Below are 16,967 nucleotides of genomic sequence, written 5' to 3'. Positions count from 1 at the left end.
TTTTTGAAGGACAATTTTGCTGGATATAGAACTCTTGGTTGGCAGTTTTTCTCTTTTAATAATTTAAATATATCATCCCACTGTCTTCTCGCCTCCATGGTTTCTGCTGAGAGATCTGTGCATAGTCTTATTGGGCTTCCCTTGTATGTGATGGATTGCTTTTTTCTTGCTGCTTTTAAGATCCTCTCTTTCTCTTTGACCTCTGACCTTCTGATTATTAAATGTCTTGGAGTATGTCTATTTGGATCTATTCTCTTTGGGGTAAGCTGCACTTCTTGGATCTGTAATTTTAGGTCTTTCATAAGAGTCGGGAAATTTTCAGTGATAATTTACTCCATTAGTTTTTCTCCTCCTTTTCCCTTCTCTTCTTCTTCTGGGACACCCACACACGAATATTTGTGCGCTTCATATTGTCTTTCAATTCCCTGAGTCCCTGCTCATATTTTTCCATTTTTTCCCTGTAGTTTCTGTTTCTTGTCAGATTTCAGATGTTCTGTCCTCAGTTCAGAAATCCTATGTTCTGTCTCTTGAAATCTTCCATTGTAGGTTTCCATTGTTTTTTTCATCTCTTCTACTGTGTCTTTCATTCCCATAAGTTCTGTGATTTGTTTTTTCAGACTTTCAGTTTCTTCTTTTTGTTCTTTCCTTGCCTTCTTTATATCCTCCCTGAATTCATTGATTTGGTTTTTGATGAGGTTTTCCATGTCTGTTCGTACATTCTGAATTAATTGTTTCAGCTCCTGTATGTCATTTGAATTGTTGGTTTGTTCCTTTGACAGGGCAATATCTTCAATTTTCCTAGTGTGATTTGTTATTTTTTGCTGGTGTCTAGGCATTTAATTACCTTAATTAGTTTATTCTGGAGATTGCTTTCACTTCTTTTATCTAGGGTTTTCTTGCTGGATGAATTTGTTGTCTATCTGTTCTTTGACATTCCATTCAGCTTTATCTGGACCTTTAGCTTAAGTTTTGTTTAACAGAGGAGAATTTTTCAGTTCTTGTTTTCTTGTTTCTTGCCCTGCTTGTGTGGTGCCTTTCCCACACACACACTTAGGAGGGTCTACTTAGATATTATAGACCCCAGCCAGATTTTCCCAGACCAAACTGGCCTCTTATCAGGAGGAAAGAATCACCTGCATCAGTTTTCCCTGAGGGTGGGATCCAGCAGGTTGAAAGACTTTCCTGTGAAATCTCTGGAATCTGTTTTTCTTATCCTGCCCAGTATGTGGCACTTGTCTGACTGCAGGTCCCATGAGCATAAGATGATGTGGTACCTTTAACTTTGGCAGACTCTCCCTGCTGGGGACATGGTAGAGACAGAGGAGAGGTTGTAGGCTGGTTTTAATGGCTTCAAATTACCAAGCCCTGGTGTCTGAATTCCTTGATGGAGGGATTCCACCTGGGTGGGGCTTCACCCCTCCCCTGGGGAAGGCACAGGCTCCAGATAAGTCCCCAAAAGAGTCACTTCTGCTTATGCCTGGGGCAGTTGCAGCCTGAAAAGTCCTGCTGCTGTATCCAGAGGCAGTCAAGCCTTTGTAGATACACAGCCACAAAAACCTCTGTTTCCTCCTTTCCTCCCCCCCCCCTTTTTCTGTCAGTCCTGCCCCCTTGGTGCTGGGGCAAAAATGAGCAACCTCCACTTTGATCAGGTTCATCTAAGATGGGGGCCTATTTTAGTAGTCAGAATTTGTTAATTAGTTCCACAATTGGTGTTTGATTGTGCCCAGTCCCTGCTGCTGGTAAAGTCCTTTCCTTTCCCCTCTGGGAATCGGCCTGTGGGTGAGGGGCACTGGCCGCCACAGCTTTGGGAACTCACGGTTCTGGGGGGTGCTTGCAGCTGGTCCAGACTGGGATATGCTGTGTGTCTGGTCACCGACATGGCCCCAGGAGCTGTTCTGTACTGTTTCTGGCTATTTAGTAGTTGTTCTGGAGGACGAACTAAAATGTGCACGTTGTTAAGCCGCCATCTTGACCCGGAAGTCTCAAGTCCAAAGTTATCTGGATAACCGAGACTAAATCTGAACAAAGTGGACCTGCCTAACATATGCAGCAGCTTAGACTTTAACCTACAAGTCACCTATACCTTATTCTGCCATTTACTTATGTATATTCTGTGACTAAGCATGTAATCAATCTGTGCATGCTCAATAATCAGATCACCTCTAATTCCATCATCTGGGGCCACTGTTCTCATTAGCCTAAACCCTGCTCATCTTCTTCTCTAATAAAACTATCAAATTACTGCACTTAGGGGAGATAGATTTTGGGCCACTAGGCCATCTGCTTTCCTCCTACATGCTTAGTAATAAACTCTTTCTCTTTTTGAACCCCAGTGTCTCAGGAATTGGTTATTGAGCACATCAGGCAAGAGAATCCACAGCCTTCGTCTAGTGACAATATGGGCACCTTGGACAACCATTTGGCATGGCAAAGGGCTCCAGAAGACACAGTGAAAGATGAACAGACTTCAGCTAAAGCTGCTCAAAAGGGGGGGGGGGTCTGCTGCTAAGCAAGAACCCACTAGTAAAAAGCTTTGAGTTTACTGAAGGGGTGGAATTTGGAAGGTAGGGAGTTAGGAGAAGCAGAGAAGGTAGACCATATAAGAGAAATATGCAGGGGGAGCTTTCTGCTGGGTCTCTGAATAACTCATACAATTCACAAGAAAACCAACATTTGGATTCACCACATTAGCGTATCCATGACCAGGTAGAATTCCACAGAGAAGGATGGACAATCACCAGAGAGTGGCCCCCAGCCAGGGCTGTTAAATATGAGAGACTTGACCTTTTTTCTTCCTCCTTCTTCGCTGTCTCAATACACCTGAAAGGGAAACCTTGAGGAGGAGCGGGAGAAGAGATCCAGGTGGTAACCCTTGATGGGCAGGAAAAGAGAAAAAAGGGGTTAAAGAGTTAAGTGCCACCTTCCTCTCCACTTCACATCCCTCCAGCCACAGATGAGACTGACTGCAGGAGGGGAAAGCCTTAAATCAGGTATGGGAGGAAAGCTATAGACCAGATGGGCTTTTAATAACTCAAAGCAGCCAGAGAGCTATGAAATCAACCCAAAATATCATCAAGGAAACCACAAAGCACAGTTTAGGACTAGGAAAAAAAAAATAAAACTGTTTATGTTTCCTTCCTACTGAACTCAGAATACTCAATAATCCTGTAATGTTCATAAACACAGTAATGTTCAGATTTTAGAATTTGAAGGATTGGCTGTTGAAAGGGTGTTTCAGTCCTATTGTTTCTCTGATTATATTTTTGAACTTCTCTTACAGCTTTTGGGAGGAATTTTAATGTAGAGTTTGATGACGTTTACACTAGAATCTTACATCAAATGAAAATGAAAGTACGCATTTGGGGAATAAGTACTCCATGTTTGCAAAAAGCATTTTCTATCCTAACAACTGATCATTTTTTTCTGCTTCTGAATTTTTATGGGACCCCATAATAAAACCAATAAATATGTTATGTTTCCAAAATTTGAAATTAAAGAAAAGGCACATGGCATTGACCGTGCCACAAGTAAAGAGAAGATCCCGTTGGCTCCAGCTGGGGAGGCACTTATATGCACTCACTTAAAGTAAATAATGTTATTCAAGGAATGAATCCTTTGGTTCCTTCTCCTTGGCATGGTACAAAAATATTTTTAATGAGGTCACCAAGAACTGAAACTCAATTCCACCTAAAAGATAAAACGCGTAGATTAACAAGGGTGAGGCTGCGGTTGCCTGCCGGCTTGGTCTCACTAACAACCACCCTTCCTTCCAAATTCCCTCTGGGGCACTGTGGCCCCGATGCAGCCACCCCTGCCCGGCCTGCACCCCGGACTCGAACCTACCACTCCCAGCGCCTCATCCCTGCAAACCTCGGTGTGCCCAGCACTCCGACCACGGCCTGGACACTGACTCAAAGGTGAGTCCCGGGAGCCTGATTCCAACCATGGAGTTAATGGAGGGGAAAATGGTAGGTCCAAATCAACTCTGTATTCACTGCTAGATGACAAGACATGGAGCTTTTGGTTGAAGAGTGAAGGCTTTTTTGAATATGTGGGCATCTTATGTAGTAAGCACAATATGATGGGATCACATTATTGACATTGACTGGATATGAACTCTGGTCTCCTCCTCTGGAAATTAAAGTCTTGAAACAGTAAAATACTGCAGAAAACAAGTATCGATGTTTTCAGTGATAGTCCCATGGGTTCCATGGCCCCTTTCATCAGTGCTCTTCAAAGCCCAGAAGGCTCTGTAAGGGGAACCTTCACGTGACTGCAACAGATCCATCACTGACATGACATGACAAGAACAGTAAAAACATTCTGTTCCAAGATTGGACCCAAGTTCTGGAAGACCATACTGAGTTGTATGTAAGTGCTTATAGTGTCCCAGTTTACATCTTTCATCATGGTTATAGTCCCTGAGGGAGTGCCTGATACACAGACATATCCACCACTCTCAGATATTTTCTTAGATAACGTTCCTGGAATCTTGTGGGCCTTGACCGTGACAGAAGTGTGTGGTTTGATTCTGTGCTGTGTTTGGCTCCTGGCTCTTCTTCTTCACAAGCACAAGTCAATACTTCTGCAAAGGCTCTGCAGTCTGATGGGCACTGGGTTCTTGCTTTGCTTCTTTACCATGTGTGTGAGCTCCCTCTCCATGCCAGAAGAGCACCTACAGTGTAATTATAACTGAGAAATTAGAATTTAAGGGATGATTTTGATTATTGAATCATTGCATAGATATTCCTTTTTTTCTTTCTGGTATATTGGAGTAGATGGGAGGGAATACTTGAAATCCTTAAACTATCATTCAGCTACCCTGATAGCTGCAATGATTGTGAAAGCCCTTATCTTGTGCCTTTGTGACTGTTACTCACTATCTGGTCATTTTCTTGTAGCAAAGGCCCTGATGCTAATGAATTTGAAGTCAGCCATTAACTGGTTTCAGCCCCTTACCTTTGTAAGGCTAGACTCTGTTATTGAAAGATAACTTATCACCCTTCCTTTAGGCTTATCATGGAAATGATAGCTCTGCCTCCCCTCCTTTCCAATTTTGGTCTCCTATTGAAATGATAATGATAACACTGTCTCCTTTTCAGCTTAGAACTTGCTATTTGAAGTTGTAATGACCTCATCTTCCCTTGCTAAAATCCTTAAAAATCTTGAACCCTCTAAACTGACGGAGACAAATTTGGGGCCACTAGTCCATCTGCTCTCCTACTACACACCTAGTAAAAAAAGTTTCTCTCTTTGAAACCCCAGTGTCTCAAGAATTGGTTATTGAGTGCATTGAGCAAAAGAATCCACAGGCTTTGTCTGGCAACATATTGGAAAGATATATGGCAGTGTAGGGGAGGAATTATACCAGCCTTTACTGTTTGGAACGGCTTTACTGTGACCCTGACTGACATCCATCCTTGTGGGGATTGCATGTTTAGCAGCCACCCAGTTGTCCTGACTATACTGACTTTCTTTGTCACTGAATATGCACCAAGAAGCTGGAATTTCTTGCACACTTTATTCTGGGTGTGCACACTTTATCCAAAGAAGATCTTTGGAATCTTCTTCATTTTGCCTACCCGTGAACATTATTCCATTGATGTGTTTATTGCTTTTTATATCACAACAAGACTGCCATATCCTGCCAATATCAGAGCATATCAGCAGAGCAGGAGAGTAAGAATTTGGTTACCCGTATTTTCTTTCTTTGAATGCAATGTTAATAGTACAGAACCTGATGAATTTGTTGGCCATTTTCAAAACCGGCAATAATGAAAAAGCTGATTGGTTGAAGATAGAATATTTGTTATGGGTTTGTGATTAAATACACAGTAGTTGTTGAAAATGAATAATGTTTCTTTCTCCTCTTAGGCTGTTTTTGGCTTGTGTGCTGGTTTGAAAGGATTTATGTACCCTAGAAAAGGCATGTTGTAATCCTAATCAATCTTGTGGTAGCAACGGTTTCTTCTAATCCCTATTCAGCAATGTAGGTTGAATGCTTGATTAGGTTATCTCCATGGAGGTGTGATTCAATCAATTATGGGTATTAAGCTTCATTAGATAGATCTGTCTCCACCCATTCTATGTGGGTCTTGATTAGTTTACTGGAATGGAGATTCAGAGAGAGCAGAGAAGAATGACAGGATGACGAGAGCCATGAAGTAGTCCACCAGCCAGAGACCTTTGGACATGAAGGAAAATACCCCTGAGGGAGCTTCATGAAGCAAGAGGCATGGAGAGGAAGCTAGCAGACAATGCCATGTTCACCATGTGCCTTTTCAGATGAGAGAGAAACCCTGACTGTGTTTACCATGTGCCTTTCCACTTGAGAGAGAAACCCTGAAGTTCATCAGTCTACTTGAATCAAGGTATCTTTACCTGGGTGCCTTAGATTGAACATTTCTATCACTTTATTTTAATTGGGACATTTCCATGGCCTTAGAACTGTAAACTTGTAACTATTAATTCCCCTTTTTAAAAAAACCATTCCATTTCTGGCATGCATTCTGGCAGCTAGCAAACTAGAATAGATTTTGTTGCCAGGAGTGGGGTGCTGCTGCAGTTTGCAAACATCAAGCATGTTGGAAAAACTTTTTAAGTGGATAAGGGGAAGATTTTGGAGGAATTGTGAGAAGCTTAACAGAGAAGGCCTAGAATGCTTTGAAGAGACTGTTAGTAGAAATGTGGACTCTAAAGATACCTATGACCAGGCTTTAGACAGAAATGAGGTGTGTGTTATTACAGACTGAATGGAAAGCAATCCATGTTTTAAAATGGCAGATAATTTGGCAAAGTTGACTAGCTTCCAGCTTTGGCTGGAAGGCAGATTTTAAAAGCCATGAACTCAGACACTTAGCAGAAGAGATTTACAAATTAAATGTGGAAACAGAGTGTAGTTTCTCCTCGTAGCTTATAGTGAAATATGACAGGAAAGAGATAAGCTGAGAACTGAACTCTTGGTACAAAGAAACCAGAAATTGATGTTCTGGAAAGTTCTGGACTTTCGGGATGAGGGGCCCCAGAGAACAGTGCCTCACATGAGGATTTAACCAAATATGAAACCAGTCAGCCATTTCATAGAAAGCCAGGATTGGACATGGAGTTGTCCAGGAAGTATTGTGTAAACTCCTTATGTCTGATGGGCATGATCCAAGGCTACTGAATAGAAAGGCAATTTGAGTGCTGTGGGACCTGTATAAACAGCTGCTACCGGTCTGGACTGGGGGTGCTCAGAAAAAGGACAATGTGAAGTTAAAATGACTTCAGAAGCAGAATCACCAAGGCTGAGGTCTGACAGCAAGAAGCATTGGGCCAGGAGAACAGACCCACCCAAGCACTTGGAGAGGGTGAATTTGCCACAGAGACAGAGATGGACCTTCTTCCTCATTGCTGTGGAAGAGTCATGCTGCCTCAGGCCTTGGAGAGAGTGGAACACATTCCTTGGGCTTTGGGGAGAGCCTAGCTGCCACCACATGGAGAGGTGGAGTATGTGTCCTAGAGATGGCAGAGATCCCAGGTGCAGCCCTGATGCTTGGATAGGGTGGAACCGATAAAAAGATGGTCTCCCCAGTGTCCCTCAAGGTTGCATTCAGAGAGAGGTGGACCACTTGCAGGCCCTTGGAAAGGGTGGGAGTGCTGCTTTCTAAAGCTCCAAAGATAAATGATTCTCAGAGTTTGAAATCTAATAGACTTTGCCTTGCACATTTTCGAAACTTCTTGGGTTCAGAGACCCATGTGTTCCTTCCTCCTTATGGAAATAGATATATGTATCCTATGACTGTTCCTCCTTTGTATGTTGGCAGCAAATAAATTGTTCTGAGTTTTACAAGTCCAGAGCCAGGGAAGAATTTTGTCTTAAAACAGAGCATGACTGTAACTAACTTTGATCAGAGATGTTGTACTGGTTTTAACATTGTATTGTATTTGTATTGTTACTGAAAAGTGGTTTAAAGATTTCTGATATTGTCATGGAATGAATGCATTTTGTATATGGGAAAAACATGTCCATTTTTTAGAGTCCAGAGTGTGGAATGTGCTGGTTTGAAAGGATTTATGTACCCTAGAAAAGCCATGTTCTAATCCTAATCAATTATGGGAGAAACAATTTCTTCTAATTCCTATTCAGCACCATAGATTGGAAACTTGATTAGGTTATCTCCACAGAAATGTGACTCAAGCAATTGTAGATATTAAACTTGATTAGATGGAGACCTGCGTCCACCCATTCTATGTGATTCTTGATTATTTTACTGAGATCCTATAAAAGAGGAGACATTTTTTGCAGAGAATGTCTTTTTGAGAACAATGAGAAAGCCACAGCAGAGCCAAGCAGAGCCAAGAGACCAAGAGAACCACAGAATCCACCAGCCAGTGACCTTTGGAGATTTTGAGAGAGCAAAGAAGGATGACAGAATGACAAGAGCCTTGGACAGAATCCACCAGCCAGTGACCTTTGGTGATGAAGGAGAATGCCCCTGGGAGAGCTTGATGAAGCAAGAGGCCTGGAGAGAAAGTTAGCAGATGATGCTGTGTTCACTATATGCCCTTCCAAATGAGAGAGAAGCCCTGACTGTGTTCGCCATGTGCCTTTCCACTTGAGAGAGAAACCCTGAACCTCATTGGCCTTCTTGAATCAAGGTATCTTTCCCCGGATGCCTTAGATTGGGCATTTCTATAGACTTGCTTTAATTGGGACATTTTCATGGTCTTAGAACTGTAACTTGTAATTTATTAAATTCCCCTTTTTAAAAAGCCGTCCCATTTCTGGTATATTCCATTCCGGCATCTAGCAAACTCTAACAGCTTGTATGTTGACTAAAGTACAGTTTCCTCTTCTGAGCAGGGTTGTGATTGTAAAAAGCAAGAAAATGATTGAGGCCTTACATAGCTGTCTAAGGAGAAAACTTAAGTATATGTATTCTGTCCTTCACTTTAGGAGTTAATAATGTTTCTGATTGTCAGACTGTTACCCTTACAAGTTGAGTATTGATTATTGAATTTAAACAAATCAACTTAAGAAGTTTGCTGGTTGAAGGATTTTTATTAGTTCCAAGTAGGATTCTAGTCAAGAAATAATAGTTTTTGAAGCTCCTTATTAGCTTCAAAGGAAAAATCTCTCCCAAGTGAGCAATACTCGTTCTTTGAACTAATCTCTGTGTCTGTTTAGAAAATGCAACTCTGGAAAGTGATCCATTTTTTGACGAATAATTTTTGCTTTCTGAATCATCCTTAAGAAAAGGACACTGCATAAACCACGATTCCTGAAACAGAAGCGAATGAAAAGGGCAAGTGAGGAGGTAACAGAGTACTGATAAGAAAACCACCTGCCTCTTCATCAGTGCAAATGTAGACCTGGTATTTTCTTTTCAACCAAAGATGCAATAAAAGACGCAGTTCCTATTTTGTTCTAAGAGTTTAACATAACCATCAGAAGGTATTCTTGAGAGAAAAATGGTTGCATACATAAAAATAAAATCGACTTAATCTTAGTAATGTAGGTACCAGGAATCACTTTATGCCATAGTTGTTAGATAGATAATTGCCCAATGTTATGCTTTTTTTAATGATGTTATTAAATGAGAAAATAGGACTGTTTTACAGATGCTAGGTAAAGAAACTTCTTATGTCCTTAAATAGGAAGGTGTGCATGCAAATATTCTTCTCTTTCTGAAGAGAAATTTACAACAGTTTTTAGACATAACAAAACTTTTTTGTTATTGAAATTTCTCTTTCATGCCAGAAACACATATTTGGATACTAAATGGTTTTGTTGTTTTCTATTTTTAAATACAATGGTGTACACACATTCTTTCTATGTAATCTTACTTTGGCAATCAGGATGTGACATAATTTAGTTGTTGTTTACAATACTAGAAATTTAGTACCTTAAGTAATTTCCCCTTATGATAACATTCATCACTTTATTTTTAATGATTGTGTATAGTAGTTATAATAGTAGGGTGGCTATGGAGTTTATCAACTTTGTAGTCTTTGCATTCCATTTTTAAACAAAAAGTTAGAAAATGTGCTGGCATTCTGAAGCCTAAAATTAGGCCCTCGGTAGAAGTCTGCTCCTTCCTTACCTGATTAAATACTTTAATTCATACTCTTACCCTGTATGAGCTACAAGGGGGCCTAAATGAATTGAGCAAGAAAGGGGTATTATGCAAACACATTTTATCTATGCTGAATGACCCCAATTTGAATCTGTTTTGAACGTTATTTTTTACTTCTCACTTGAGAAATGGTACAAGGCAATTCCAATTGTATTATGTTTTAAATCTCACACTTCAGAATATTCTAATATAAATTGTTGATTCTATTACATGCTAGGGATTAAAAAAAAAGTCAACATTTCATCTAAGGAGACTGCATGATAATGAAGGGTAAAGGCTGTTTTTCCTGCCAGTTAGAATGGTGTGACCCTTGAGGTATTATTGTTATTTTTTCCCAGGTGGCAAAACAGGACTGAATTTAGCTAGGGAAGGACTGATGCTGATTTTTGAGAAAATTTCAAAAGATATCTATGGCAATATTAATTTAAAAGTGTTAAGGAAAATAGCTACCTAATGGTAAATTTTCCTAACATCAGCCTTCTTTTCTTCATTTGGATTCTATCCTAGAACAAAATAGGAAAACAAAGCAACTAACTTTACAAAACTTTTGACATTGAAAGTGGCCTAACATCAGATTACAATGAGATTATAAAGTAACTCTCTAGTCATGTATTTATTCCTATCTGTTTTGAGAAAAAGGTAAGATAAATTTATAATTCATTGTGCTATTACAAAATAGTGTTTATAAAAGTTAATCATTTCTAAGTCTCTGATCTGAGCTAGTTTGAAAGTATCATATACCCCCAGAAAAGCCATGTTTTAATCCTGATTCAATCTTCTAGAGGCAGCCATTTCTTTTAATCCTGATTCAATAATGTAAATTGGAAACCTTTGATTAGATTATCTCCATGGAGATGTGGCATGCCCAATTGTGGTTGTTAACTTGTGATTAGATGGAAATGGGACTCCACCCATTCCAGGTGAGTCTTGATTAGTTTACTGGAAGCCTCTAAGAGAGAAATATTTTTGAGAGAGCCAGAAATGATGGAAATAATAGAAACTTCAGAGCTGACAGAGAAAGTTGACATAGACACTTGGAAAACAGTTACTTCAGAGAACTGAGACACAGATGTTTGGAGATGCTTGGAGCCCAGTAGACGTCACCATGAGATATTAAGCAAACAAGAACCTTGAGAGAGCCAAGGGAAGTCAAGAGATGACAGCCAGCTCCAAAGAAGGAAATTGAGGAACCCCCACAGAAACAGAGGCTAAACAACAGAGCCCAGGAGCAAGGAACACCTAACAGAGGTGTTCTTGACCCACCAGCCTTTCTTGAGTTAAGTTAACCTCTTATTGGTGCCTTAATTTGAACATTTTTACTTCCTTAGAACTGTAAACTTGTAACTTATTAAGTTCACATTTTTAAAGTCATTTCAGATCTGGTATATCACCTTCCAGCAGCTTACAATCTAACGTAATCTTTTTTTGGAAGATATTTGGACAAAATTCTTTTCAGCCCATTTTTCAAATGTGAAATCTACATTTTAGACACTTTTTATATTGTCTAGAAATTTCCATATTTTGTCTTTGTATTTCTTTTCTTGTAAAAATCTAAACCACAGTGGAGATCATATTTATGTTTATATTTTGGGCATGAATGTGGCTTGGTGGAGTTCACATGAGTTAGGCCTACATAATTTTTGACCTTGTATTTGGTTCTCCTGTTGCAGGTTTATAAGACATTAGTACAGAAGAAACCAAGAAGGTTTTTGGTTTGGGTATGTAAACTGGGAAGTTATGCTGAAAATCTTGGAAGTATTTTCTGTGTTCCTGGGGGGCAGCATTGGGTTTTTTGTTTGTTCGTTTTAAGCCCAGGCAAAAGCAGTGCTACTCCCAGCATAATTGAAGTTGGTAGAGAGAAGGTCTTGAAGAAGGCAAGTTTTGCTGTTATTGCTAAATAATTAGGGGGCAACCTCCTTTGGCTGTGCTGCAGAATTCTCAGCATGACTATCCTTTCCAGAGTACTCTGGCCAGAATTGCTAAGGCAAAAGTGTTACTTCTTTTTTTTATGATCATTCCATTCTCTATATATAATCAGTAATTCACAATATCATCACATAGTTGCATATTTATCATCATGATCATTTCTTAGAACAGCTACATCATTTCAGAAAAAAAGATAATGGAAAAAAATTCATACATATCATACACCTTACCCCTCCCTTTCATTGATCACTAGCATAAAAGTATTACTTCTGTGTGCTGGCTCTATTTATTAGAAATTTCAAATTATAAATCAGTGAGTTTAGCATTAGAACCAGTCAGTTAAATAAGTGTGGATTGATATCAAGGAAAATTCACTGGCCAGAGAGATCTGTTGGTGACATAACTGTGCTTTAAGAATAACATTGCAAGTAGTGATCTTTCCTATCCAGAATGTTGTGACTTAGAATTCCAAAAATCCTATAATTTATAATTCTGATTTATTATTCTAACTATAATTCTGAATGAGCAACAAAGGAGACAAATCCTTTAATAATTTATGTGCAACAGTCTGGTTTAGAGAAATCTGTTTGGACAGTGCTTGTTACAAAAGTAGTTTTCATAACAATAACCTGCTTTGATTGTATTCAGCAAAAGGCAATTTCATCATTAATTTAATAATCAATTTATTTGAAGGATCCTAGTTCCAAATTCCAGAGAAGGTTAATTATATTCTTGTTTTAAACTCTTTGGTTTAATCAACCTAATTCTTTGAGAGTCTTTTTGTAGACTTATCCTTTACTAAAAGTAATTATAGTAATAATCACTTGGTTCTTTAAGGTTTTCAGGCACTTGACACAAGAAAAATTCTTCTAAAATAGTCCAGTTGTTTTTTTTGAGCAGTAATGGTTTCACTTAGCCAACAAAGTATGCCAGTTTTAATGCCATCTTTACTTGGATTTATAAAGTTTAGCCTGAATTCTCCCTATACCTCTGTAGAGAATTGTTAGGAAAGTCAAAGATCAGAATGCTTCAGGTGACCAATGAGAAAAGAAAAAGGTTTTGTTGTTTTTGTTTAGTTTTGTTCTTCTGTCTATGAATGGCTTTGAATGGCTGAAATTATCCCCAGCAAATGTCATCCATTTCAAGTAACTAAAATGTGACCTATTCTTTTGCATCAGGTCCAATACAAAAATCTATTAAAACAAAAAATAAATGTCATATTTCAGCTGCCAGTAAGTTGGGTTTTTTGTTTTGTTTTTTGTTTTGTTTTGTTTTGTTTCTTTGCATGGGCAGGCACCGGGAATCAAACCTGAGTCTCCGGCATGGCAGGTGAGACCTCTTCCTGCTGAGCCACCATGGCCCACCCAGTAAGTTGGTTTTTAGAATATTTTCTCCCCTAAATTTAACCAAAAGACTTTTTATTCAATGTACTCCATGACTCAGCATAACAAAGCTTTGTGCCTGACAGGGAGGGAGAAGGAATACAGTGCTAATTTTGTTGTTTTTTCAGGTCTGTTGTTTCAATCTAATCTACTGGATTGTTTGAGGATTTGAACATAGATAGCCAGACAATGTTGCTAGTTAGTAAAGTCATTTTGCAAATGTTTAATTTTAATAATTTTTCATTCAGAGAATTTATGCATTGTTGGGACAATGGAATATTTCTGACTTGCAACAACAAGAAAAGTGAAAACTTGTACTTAATGCAGGAAACAAAATTAGCTTGGACTAAAATGGGTATATTTTGTTTTGAGAATTCTACCCAAATGTCTCCCTATCCACAGAGGAAGTACATATTCCTTCTAAGGTATGTGGCTTCCATATCTTGAAGCACAGTATTTAACAAACATAAATATCTTGATTCTAAATTAAATCCAGATTTAGCTAATATATATTATTTTATATCTTTGTTATGTTAAAATGTTTAAAAACACTAAAAAGAAAACATTTGAAGTTGGAAAAAAGGTATCTGATATCCCTGCTTCTGGGACTATTTCCCTGATCTCCACAGTCTGATCTAGATGTTTCTTTGTCATCACTTGTCTCACACCATCACAGCATAGCCCTACCTTGTTATGACTGATTTAATTTACAAGCCATTAATGGTACTAATTGTTGGTAACATACATTAATTGTGCCTCTGTTACTGGAAAAAGGCCATGTATTCTTTTGCCCAACATGCTCAATAACCAATTCTTGAGACACTGGGGGTTCAGAGAGAGAAATAATTTATTACTAGGCACATAGTAGGAGAGCGATGGCCTATCATCTGAAAATCTCTCTCAGACAGTTTAATTAGCGATAAGGATGGGCAGGGTTTAAGATAATGAGCACAGTGGCCCCAGATAATGTAATTAGAAGTGTTCTGATTATTAAGCACGTGCAGATTGATTACATGCTTCGTCCAGAACATATGTAAGAATACAGTAGAGTGAGGAAGAGGTGACTTGTAGGTTACAGTCTAAGCTACTGCGCAGATCAGGCAGGCCCCCTTTGGTTAGATCTAGTCTCAGTTATCAAGATGACTTTGGACTTGGGGGTGGATTAGTTCTGGGCTGACCCAAGACCCTTCATTAATAAACATTAGGGGCTGACTTTAGTGATTACAAGACTCTAAAGTTGAAAAACTGGATAGCTGGGTACAAATGAAGGTTAGTCACAAGGTTTCTGCAATCACAGGGGCAGAAGATAAGGGCTACACAATTATTACAATTTTGGGATTTCAGGAATTTCCTTCTGTCTACTCCAATATACCAGAAAGCAAAAAGGAACATCTATATAACAATGCAGTATTCAAAATCATCCTTAAATCTTGATTTTTTGGTTACAGCTCTAGGGTCTGCACTTTGATGACTGAATGAGCAAATAAATGAATATGTGAGAAAATAATTTAGAATGGAGGACAGGTCAGGAGTTTGCAGTATTTCATTAGTTCTTCTCTAATCTTGAATCTGCCTAGAACTCCTTTAGGCTGAATGATCTGGAAAAGGGCAGCTTCTCCATGCACATCCCCTTATGCCAAGGAGTACAAATCAAGGACTCCCCAATGCTCCCTTCCATTAAGTGTGCTTCAGTCATGTGAAATTAGGTTGTACTTTTCTCTCTCCAAGAGTAAGAAGAAGAATTGCTGAGCTTAAATTTGACCACTTGAGGGCAAGAGGATTAAATCAAGTTTACAAGACTCATAGACCTACAGTGTTGAGAAAGACCTGAAATACTACAGAATCCAGACACCAGCCAGTGCTTGAGAGGGTCAGTGGCATCTGGGCAGCATGCTCAAGCTTCCCTGCTCTTCTCAATACTGAAGATGGACATCCACAAACCACATTCCCCAGACTCTTTCCCCAACTGGCTTCATGCTAGACCTGTCAACAAAAGACACTTGGGTGGGGACGAGCAACGATGGTGCCCCGATTCGATTCTCAGTGCCTGTCCATGTAAAAAAAAAAAAAAAAAGACACCGTGGGGAAGCTGGGTGATGGGAAGGAGATAAGAGCCTCAGACAGCAATGCAGCAGTAGCACCAGCAGAGGGAGCAACAGCAGACAGAGTGGCCTGAGAGCACAACTCCAAGTCCTACCGCCTAGTTTATCTACTAACATTAGCATTCTCTCCAGCCACCCATCCTGGGATTGGGGTCATGCCATTTTCCTGTTTGGCTCTTTAGTCTCTCAGAGGAGTTCCTAATCTTTGAGTGACCTTACCTTCCCCCTTTATCACCTCCACCATTCCAGCAGGCATTGTTCATTGCAATGAAGAGTCATTAGACAAAAGCAAGACATTTAGAGTTTTTAAAGAAGCAACTAATTAGTTATGTATTTTAGAAAGCTAACTTGAGAATGAGTTGCAGGGGTTGTAATGGGAAGTAAAAACCCACTGGAGGAAAAAAAAAGCAAAAAAAAAAACCACTGGAGGAAAAAAGTAAGAGGTCATGTTTCTAACCTTGGCTTATATACTAACCACTTCTGTGAAGTTGATCAATTTTTAACTTCTTTGGCCCTCAGGTTCATCAAGTTATGGGAGAATACTAGATAATTTACAAAATTTCATCAGATAACAATGTCTTTGCATATGGTTGCAAAACATCTAATTTTAATTTTCTGATGGAAAATTGTTATTTAAACCATCATTTTCTTGGTCTTCCAAAGCTTTAGTCTTGGTAGTCTTGATACTTTTATGTCATGTTATTTTTTTAACGTTGAAAAGAAATAAAATCCTGTATAGGTGCTAATATTAATGTTAATTTTAACCTGTGTTCACACAAATATTTGTTCCTATATGTATTTACAAAAAGTGGTACAAGTAAATAATGCACATTGCATTTGCAAAATTGTGTAAATCTCTAATGATCTCACAGTGAAAATATATTTTATCTGGCTATTAACTGCTAAAAACCATTTTTTATGGTTTATGGTTTTTTAAATGATCAATAATATATTTCCATGTTCCTATGTAATTATGATCAGGTAATTGTAAGTTTGGAAGGTGATTTCATATTTTAAATTTTTACTTTTGCTGGTATACAGGAAAAATTCACATCTTGCCTTTGAAAGTTTTGCTTTTTTTTATTAGAGAATTTACTGATTTACAGAAAATCATGCATTAGATACCAAGTCCCCATTTACCATCCTAAGATTAACACATTGCAATGATATGGCACATTTGCTACAATTGATGAAAGCATATTTTTGTAATTGCACTATTAGCTATAGTCCACGATTTAACTTAGGGTTCGTTGTTTGCATTGCACAGCTCCATGGATTTTTCTTTTAATTTTTATTATAGTATCTTAACCACATTCAAATGTGTAATTCAGTGCTATTATTTACACTCACCATTTTTCCATGATTACCATCCATTCCCCACACTTTTCCATGATCTTTGCCTTTGAAAGTCATCAGTAAAAAATATATGATAGGATTTA

General features: G+C 38.7%; 1 pseudogene; it reads left to right on the top strand.

Annotated features, from left to right (window-relative positions):
* The first annotated feature begins 3,893 nt into the window (after positions 1–3,893).
* On the top strand, positions 3,894–5,795 carry LOC143686236 (sphingomyelin synthase-related protein 1-like; annotated as a pseudogene).
* The last annotated feature ends 11,172 nt before the right edge of the window (positions 5,796–16,967 follow it).

Source organism: Tamandua tetradactyla, chromosome 6 (genome assembly GCF_023851605.1).
Source record: "Tamandua tetradactyla isolate mTamTet1 chromosome 6, mTamTet1.pri, whole genome shotgun sequence".
NCBI classification, from domain to species: domain Eukaryota; kingdom Metazoa; phylum Chordata; class Mammalia; order Pilosa; family Myrmecophagidae; genus Tamandua; species Tamandua tetradactyla.
The sequence above is the reverse complement of the archived record's forward strand: the minus strand, read 5'-3'. Positions and strand labels throughout refer to the sequence as shown.